Raw genomic sequence first — 9812 nt, forward strand, 5'->3', positions numbered from 1 at the left:
CTTTGGTTACATTCAATATTTCAACACCAACCTCACTATTGTTGTTAGGAGTACCCCACTAGATTCAGACCTACTGTGAAGACAAATAAGGTCGTGCGGCCGAGTAGCGGCCGCGTGGTTTTGAATTTCTGTACTTTAACACAAAGTCCAGGGAGATTTCTTCCAGATATTGGATCATTGCAGGCTTGAAAACCCAATCTGTGGTCGTCTTAATATGGCGGACACCGCGCCCTTCATCCCCTGAGAGAAAGAAGTGAGAGAGAGAGAGAGAGAGAGAGAGAGAGAGAGAGAGAGAGAGAGAGAGAGAGAGAGAGAGAGAGAGAGAGAGAGAGAGAGAGAGAAATACCTTTCCCCTCCTGGGCGGGCACGGGGCCGAGGCTTAGTTCTCAGGCTGGAGACATTCTGCGAGGAGTTGCCCATGCCGAAAGAGGCCCATCAGTAACTTTTTAAAACGAAGATTTTTAATTAAGAAAAAACATTTTTTTAAATAAAAAGAAAAAAAAAAGAAAGAAACTGCTTAATCAGTCCCTTCTGATGGGCCATTTAGTGAGATATCCAATTACAAGCCCAGCCATCAAGAGACTGCCAGACAATCTCTGATCTCTAGGAGATGTCAGGTCCTGTGCTGACAGTCCAACATCATCATCTGGACTGGGCTCAAGTGCGCTTTATTAGCCCACATGGCATTTTCTTCTGGAGACCTCCTCACAGGATCATCCTATCCAGGTGGGCCAGATTGCTGAATCAGCAAGAACTCCAAAAACTCTGTGATTTAAACATCGTACTCTGTCAAGGAAAGAAAGTTAATATTTACTGATGATTCTGTAAAGGTGCCTTTCCCTACCTTTACATATTTGCTTATCCTAATAGTATTAGTCTAAGAGGGCTGCTTGAACAAAATTGATAGAGGTCTAAACAACTATAATTAGTTTCCATTGTTCAGAAGATTCTGAGTTCAAGATAAATATATCAGCAATCTTGGTTTCTGATGAGGACTGTCTTCCTGGCTTGAAGATAGCAGCCACCTTCTTATTATGTCCTCACATGAACTCTCCTCTACGTACTTGCAGACAAAATGAAATCTCTGGTGTAACTACTTCCTATTATAAGGACACCAGTCCTCTGAAATTAGAGTACTATCCCTGAAAACTCAGTTAACCATAAATATCAAGTACATTCTGTCTCCTTATACAATCACAGTGGGAGTTAAAGCTTCAGCTTGTGTACTTTTTGCAGAGAACACAATTCAGTCTATAACATAGTGCTACTTCACAATGCCATTCCTGTCAGGCTCATTATTTTCTACACTAAATCAAGCTTTTTATCTGTGAAAATGGAGTGATAGTAAACACGAAGAGAAAGGAAAGAAAACTGCTGTTCAACTATGAAGTGGAAGAGATATTCTCTAATATTGTGCTGAATTGTAGACTTGTGCTTACACTAATTTTCAAAGTATATAAATATTCAGTCATTGGGGGCTGGAGCAATAGCACAGCGGGTAGGGCATTTGCCTTGCACGCAGCCAACCCAGGTTCGATTCCCAGCATCCCATATGGTCCCCTGAGCCCCGCCAGGGGTAATTCCTGAGTGCAAAGCCAGGAGTAACCCCTGTGCATCGCCAGGTATTCCCAAAAAGCAAAAAAAATTAAAAAATAAATAAAATAAATATTCAGTCATTATAATAGTTATTTTTATGTAAAATACATTGATATGAAGCAGTGTTAAGGTATGGTTTCTTAGAATAACACAAATTTTTTCTCTTTTTTTCCAGATTATTTTGGAAACATGGTAAAAATGGAAAACAATGTCATTTTTTTTTCAAGAATAATATTAAAGAGATACTAAAACTACATTTTTGGACCAAGAGCACAATGAAATCATTAATTCCTATGTTCCAAACTTGTCAAATGTATTTCCTATATGTTCTGAAACTGGCAATATATATACTGAGACATAGCCTTTGAAGCTGGAAGTAGATAGTGTAACTTCCAGAAAAGGAGATATGATCCTACATTGAATTTCAGGACAACATTCTTGATAATACTTACCTTTTCGAAAAGGGACAGAATCTGTCCCTTTTTTGGGGGGGGTCACACCTGGCAATGCACAGGGGTTACTCCTGGCTCTGCACTCAGGAATCACTCCTGGCGGTGCTCAGGGGACCATATGGGATGCTGGGAATCGAACCCGGGTCGGCCGTATGCAAGGCAAATGCCCTACCCGCTGTGCTATCACTCCAGCCCCAGAATCTGTCCTTTTTTTTAACCTTTTGGGTTCAACTAGCATATCCAGAAGACACTGGCTTGGATATTCTTATAGAATCTTATGGACCAAGCATATTAGAAAAGAGGGGAAAATGCCAATGAATCTGTTGTATGACAAAGCACTAAAACTAAGGGTTTTTTTTTTTAGCTGAGATTCTGTGGTTTACAATGATGATATCATCACATAACATTACACCTGTAACACCTTCCCTAAGATAAGTTGATATTAGAAATTTTCACTCGTATCACTTGTATCACTTGTCATCCCATTTCTCACTGATCTGCTGGAGCGTAAGGTCTCCATCCCTGTCGCATGCTAGTATAGCCCAATGGCATCTGCTTGCTTCAGGAACACGAAAAGCATCAAACCATTTGTTCAGGGTCTTGGTTCCCCAAGCACGGCCAGAAGTAACTGCTGAGTGCAGAGCCAAGAGTAGCCCCTGTGCATTGCTCTGTGTGACCCAAAAAGGGAAAAAAATGATAATAAAATGGGAAGTAAGCAATCGTAATACCAATAGCAATACATTTGTGGCTGGAGTGATAGCACAGCAGGTAGGACATTTGTCTTGCACGAGACTGACACGGGTTCAATTTCTCTGCCCCTCTCAGAGAGCCGGGAAAGCTACCAAGAGTATCTCGACCACACAGCAGAGCCTGGCAAGCTCCTCGTGGCGTATTCGATATGCCCAAAACAGCAACAACAAGTCTCACAGTGGAGACATTACCAGTGCCCGCTCGAGCAAATCGATGAACAATGGGATGACAGTGATACAGTGAATAAAATAAACTAAGAAGCTTCTGCACCTCAAAAGAAACAGTGACGAAGCTACAAAGAGAGCCCATGGAATGGGAAAAACTATTCACCCAATACCCATCTGATAAGGGGTTAATACCAAAAATATACAAGGCACTGATAGAACTTTATAAAAAAAATCCAACTCCATCAAAAAGTGAGAAGAAATGAACAGAAACTTCCCCGGAGAAGAAATTTGAATGTCCAAAAGGCACATGAAAAATTTCTCTACATTATTAATGAGCAGGGAGATGCAAATCTAAACAATAATGAAATATCACCTTACATCACAGAGGTTGGCACACATCCAAATGAACAAGAACAACCAGAGCTGGCACGGATGCAGGGAGAAAGGGACTCCCATTCATTGCTGGTGAGAATGCTGACTGATTCTGCCTTTTTGGAAAACAATATGGTCATTTCTTAAAGAATGAAATTGAGCTGCCATTCAACCCAGCAATACTACTCCTGGGAATTTACCTTTGGGGGCTCAAAACACACACAGCAGAAATGCTATCTGCACTCCTATGTTCATTGCAGTACTATTCACAATAGCCAAAATCTGGAAACCACCTGAGTGCCTGAGGTTGACAACTGGATAAGGAAAGTATGGGATATCTACACAATGAAATACCACACAGCTTCAAGAAAAAATGAAATTTGCCTACAAATGCATGGACATGGAGAGTATCATGCTGGGTGAAAGAATCAGGAGAGGAACAACTGTAGAATGACTGCATTTATTTGTGAGGTATAAAAAAAATAGTATGAGACTATTATTGAAGGTCAGGGAAAACAGATGTTCGCCTTGCCCATGGAGACCCCAGTTCAATCCCCACCACTGCCAGGAGTAATCTGAGTACAAAACCAGGGGAAGCCCAGAGAAAAGCTGGGTATGATCCAACAGACACTCCACCTTACCCAACCCAACCACCCACATACACCCACACACACCCTTCCCCACATACACACCCCACACCCACGTTTCAGGCCTGAAAATGGAATAAAAGTCAGATAAAAGAGATAAGGATCTGGGAAATGTTCCACCCTACCCCACCTCCCCACACACACCCACACACCCACACCACCCACCCACACACACACACACACACACACACCCCACACACATTTCATGCCTGAAAATGGAATAAAAGTCAGACAAAAGAGATAAGGATCTGGGAAATGTTCCTGGGGAACTTGTACGTGAACAGGGTCCCTGAATGTTAAAAGATAACAAATATTTAACTAAAGGTGAGTGAAGGAAGGAGAGGAAGAAGTACAGAAGACTATAGTGACTTGTACTGAGTAAGTCTTTCAAGCAAAAGTTACAGCTTAAGAAAGAAATTTAAGCTATATTATATTAAGCTATATAAATTTAAGGTAATATTTGGGGTTCAGTAATGAATCATGAAATATCAAAGGAAGAGGTTAGGAATCTAACGAGGCAGAGTCCAGTTCAGGACGACTTTCTGTCCATTATGTATGGTATAACATGTTTAGCTATTTTTCTCTAAGAGAAATATCAAATATTTTCAAGAAAACAAGTATATAAATATACATATAAACAAGTATATATAAATAGGGAAACCAATTAGTCAATTACATTGTTTGTCCAGGGAGGGGAAAATGTCTACAATATCACAAGGACAAAGAAGAGAAATCATTTGTAAGAAAAAAAACCATGATTTAATTAAGCAAGAATTTTAACTCTGAGGAATATCGTAGGTTAGAGATAACATAAATGTGAATAGTGAGGAGAAAGAGAATAATAATGAACATTAATGAGTCAATGGTGACATCAATTGGAAAAAGAAACTTCCACAAATTTTCACCATACCTATTTTCAAGAATCTGTACCTATGAACTGTCTTCCTATTATTATAGACGTACAATGTATGTATCTTAAGATCTGTCCCTCCATACTGACTAGATCCCCAGCCTCTTCTTTTTTAAAATTAAATTCCTTTTGTTGAATTACTGTGAGATATACTGTTACAAAACTGTTCGTGATTGTGTTTCAATCATACAACGAATACAGTCGTATCATGTTCTAACACCCATTCCTCCATCAGTGCAAATTTCCCATTACCAATGTCCCAGTTTCCCTCCTGCCACCTTTCACCCCAGACTGCCTCTATGGCAGGCACTTTTCTTCTCTCTCTCTCTCTTTCTCTCTCTCTCTCCCTTGCTTGCTCACTTGCTCTTGCTCTCTTTCTCTGTATAACTCAAAAACTATTCTCAATATTATAACTCAAAAATTACTACCATAATTTTTGAATGATAATGAAAGTTAATAGCTATTGTGATATTATAGAATTTCAAGCCTTCTGCAACATTTGATTTTCATTCAGTTCTTCTCAGGAAACTGAAGTCCACAGCCCCTCCTAATTAAGAACATTGCTTTTAAAATTATCTATCTTTGGGGCTGGAGCAATAGTACAGCGGGTACGGCATTTGCCTTGCACGCGGCCTACCCGGGTTCGATTCCCAGCATCCCATATGGTCCCCTGAGCACCGCCAGGGGTGATTCCTGAGTGCATGAACCAGGAGTAACCCCTGTGCATCACTGGGTGTGACCCAAAAAGCAAAAAAAAAAATTATCTCTCTTCTTGCATTATCAACTTTCCTTCCCACGAAAAATTGCTGGAGTTTTTTTCTCACACACACACACACACACACACACACACACGTGCACGCGCATATCTTCTATTGTCTCTCTTCTAGCTACCAGTCATTAGTTACTGCCACTAAATTTTCTATTCTATCCCAAATACCCCTACACTACTCCATTTGCATTACTAGCCAGTGTGGTCAATGACCTCCATTGTTGCTAAATCTTTCTGTTGATGCATTAGAGACATATTTTTAGTCCTGGACAAAATATTTTATTATATTGTCTGCAGGAAGGATTGTATGAGGGCAGGGTAAGTTTGACTAGTTTGAATAATTTCCTCTAGCTTTAGGGTATAGATTCTGTCCTCAACTAGTAGCTGGTCCTGGGCTTATCAGGACAGGTGGAGTTCTTGTACCTTACCCCTGGGTTAGCAGGGCAGTGCAAAGGAGTTAGCAAGGCTTCCCAGAGTGTGAGAGCTAATGATGTAAGTGGTCAAGGTATGGATTCTGAATTGGTTTTCACACAGTCCTGGGAAACTTATTTTCTGTCTCTAAGTAGTTAACCCCTGGAGGAATTTGGTCTACACAATCTGTCTGCACAAGATAAAGTTGCAAAGAATAGTAAATATAGTAATCAACTTTTCAAGTCTTTTCTGACAGACTGGGATTCTGATAAAAATAGAATCCCAGGCAGTAAAGCTTCTCAATAAAGAAAATAGAAGGCATGGATAATACATTGGACTATTCAGGATTGAAAATCTGTATGTAATGAGTGTCTCTTTCCCAGTTCTAAAAGTAAAGTAGGAATGCCATACAGATGCTATAAATTATAGGAAAGGTAGATGCTTGCTAATGACATTTATGAATTTCCTCCATGTTTATACCAGCAAATATTTTTGTCATGTGTTTTCAATGGAAATAAAAAACCTCAGAAAAAATAATCAAAGATAAACCTCCCAAATTATGTCATGCAATTGGTCCTTACTGCCACTAGATGACACTATAGTAGATTGTTTTTGTGATGTTTCCTCAGTGTTTAATTAAGATCTTTTAAATTTTATTTTTGGGGAATATAGGACATTGTATTTATTGCTATTGAATCTCATCTATTCTGCTCAGAATACCAGCCTGTCAGAAAAAAACTTGAAAAGTTGGTAGCTATATTTATTATCCTTTGCAACTTTATCTTAGAGATTTCTCCTCCAATCTTATATTATTAAAACACCGTGAGCTATAAAGTTATTCATAATTGGGCTTTTTGTATACAGTATTCCATCACCAATCTCACCACCAGTGTCAACTTCCCTCCACCAGTGTTCCCGGGTTCCCTCTTCTGTACCCCACCTCAGCCCCAATCTGCCATCTTGGCAGGAATCTTTCACATTTGATTAGAGTTTGGGCCTCATGGTTTCAGAGCTGTTGATTCTGGACTTGGATACTTTGCTTGATCATTCCTTAACACCACTAATGTATCTGAAACAAAAAAGAGATAGTTTTATTTAAATATAACTTGTCTCTGCAATTAGTTCTTAATAATTCAAAAATACAGAAGATTAAATCAAGCAATACTGCGACCTTCAAAGTTCTAAGAATTAGAGTTTTATTGAAATCTCTTCCAAATCTCTGAAACTTTGCTGTATTGTGTGTTTTCGCACATCTGTGCACTTTCCACTGGGGAGGCACCGGGGCTCTCTCTCTAGAGTGACCCTTCTTCTGCTCCAGGAAAAGGGAAGACCACTACGCTACTCTCTAGCTCATCACACTGGCCTTCTGAGATTATCTCTCTATAACTTTTTAAAATAAATTAAGATGGAAATAGAATAGCTTCTCAAGTACTGCTTTCTGATACATAACATTTCTGCCCAATTTGTAGTAATGTGACACTAAATGCTTTGTAACAAAAGTTAGTTAGTAGCAAGCTGAAGCAGACCTAGAGAGCCAAGTGGAATGATATTAATTCAAGCAGAGAACTCAGCCTTGGATATGCAGACATTGTCAAAGACCTAGTGGTTTTGATAGACACAAATATCAAACAAAAACTATTTTTTGACACAAAGGTGACTTGTCTAATGCCAAGGTTCAAAGTGAAATTTCAATTCTAGGATACAAAGGATAATTTCGATAATAAAAATGTGCTTTATCTAATGGAGTGTAAAGACCTGTGACCATTATTAGTCACAATCTTGCATGCAAAGATGTGACTTGAACAGAAACTGAACTTTAGCTTTGTTCTTAAGTTCCTATTTTCATATAGTCACTGTCACTGTCACTGTCATCCCATTGCTCATTGATTTGCTCGAGTGGGCACCAGTAACATCTCCATTGTGAGACTTGTTACTGTTTTTGGCATATCGAATTCGCCACGGATAGCTTGCCAGGCTCTGCCATGCAGGCGAGATACTCTTGGTAGCTTGCCGGGCTCTCCAAGGGGGGCGGAGGAATCGAACCCTGATCGGCCACGTGTTAGGTGAATGCCCTACCCACTGCGCTATCGCTCCAGCTCTATACTTTCAGGGATCATTTCTATAGTTCTTTACTAGAGAAGTTTCTCTGACTGTGTAGAGCACCCAGAACCACGAGGATGTTATGAAACGTTCTCCTCTGAGCATGAAGTTGGCTTTGAGATTTGTATTAGCAACATTTCTTTGTTATTGATGACCATTTATGTCACTCTTGAGAGTGGCATGAGGGGGAGAACATATTCCGAGTGGTTTCTCATTTTCATATAGTAGCGAGAAAAATAGAAATAATGAAGTCACAAATCTCTTTTAAAGGTATGCTTGCCTTGCACACAGCTGACCTGGGTTTGATCCCCATCACCCCATATGGTCCCCCAACCCTGCCAGGAGTTATCTTTAAGCACAGAGACAGGTGTAAGTCCTGTCCACGCTGGGTGTGGCCCAAAAAGCAAAAAACAAAAACACACAAACAGAAAACTGATAAGCTTAAGGTAAATTCTCCAAGTTCAACGGAGCATATACAATCAGTTCTGGTATCTGGGAAGGGGACATCTTGTTACACTGTATACTGATGTCTGTTATTGTTCTCTAGACATAGGCATCCTTGACCATCCACCTAGAAAGTTTATGATTGTCACTATTTTCTCTGTGTACCTCAACTTTTAGCATGCTGCTCATCCTTTGACCTTCAGCTACATTGATTCCTCCTGGGAGGAAAGCAGTATCTCACTTCTCATCACAGTAATTACTTGATTCAATTTTCTGACACTAGTGAATATTTCTTGATTAATGACTCCAGGGGATTGAGGCTCTTCCCTCCATTCAGTCATCACTTTCTTCTTTTTCCCTGCTTTGAGTTGCAATACTAGGGCCTTGGCTACCTTATGTTGTCACACACATACGGTTCTTGTCAAAGTGAGGAGAACTTATGGTTTTAATAGTTAAAGAAGTGACATTGCTCTGATTTATTTTCATTACATTTATTTAGAGAGGCGAAGAAAACCCATACAATAAATACTGTTAATATTTTACAAATGAAGTGGAGGCTTTTTGATTTTAAGTAACTCTCCCAGTAAACTACTAAGTGATAAAGATGGGATTTAAATCTAAACTCCTCTGACTCAAAAGCTGGAGCTTTGAACTTCTCTAATAGACACTAAATTGTTATTTTCGTGCCTGCTCTTTCTTACAGATACAATGAAAAAGATATTCATGTAAATTTTATAGTGTGGGAAATATATGGCAGAAAGGACTATAGCTTCAATAATACTTTGGCACAAGTATGACACTTTTATACTTAAATAGAATTTCACATGGAATTTGACATGTATTTGTATTTTAAACCTATATATGTTATTCAAGGATGATAAAAAACCACCTGTCTATGTGTAGAAAAACATATTATCTATTATTCCCCAGCTATGTTTCTTCATACTACATGTATGAGAGAGATCATTCTTTGTTTATCCAACAAATATTTAAAGGCAACAGAAATGAAGAGCATGAGAATGGGTCTTCAGTAGAAAGTGTGCTACTGTGTGTGGGGAGGGGGAGGTAGGAAGAGATATATACCATAACTTTAAATCACTTAAGAAAAAGATAGAAGGGGCTGGAGCGATAGCATAGCTGGTAGGGCATTTGCCTTGCACACGGCCAACCCGGGTTCGAAACCCAGCATCCCAT

The 9812-nt window shown here is 39.4% G+C and overlaps 1 non-coding gene across 1 annotated transcript; it reads left to right on the forward strand.

Moving 5' to 3' along the window:
• The first annotated feature begins 8168 nt into the window (after positions 1-8168).
• On the forward strand, positions 8169-8382 carry LOC129398945 (small nucleolar RNA U3). The gene has a single exon (XR_008626807.1). It is a non-coding gene; the product is annotated as a small nucleolar RNA U3 (small nucleolar RNA).
• The last annotated feature ends 1430 nt before the right edge of the window (positions 8383-9812 follow it).

Source organism: Sorex araneus, chromosome 9, assembly GCF_027595985.1.
Source record: "Sorex araneus isolate mSorAra2 chromosome 9, mSorAra2.pri, whole genome shotgun sequence".
NCBI lineage: Eukaryota > Metazoa > Chordata > Mammalia > Eulipotyphla > Soricidae > Sorex > Sorex araneus.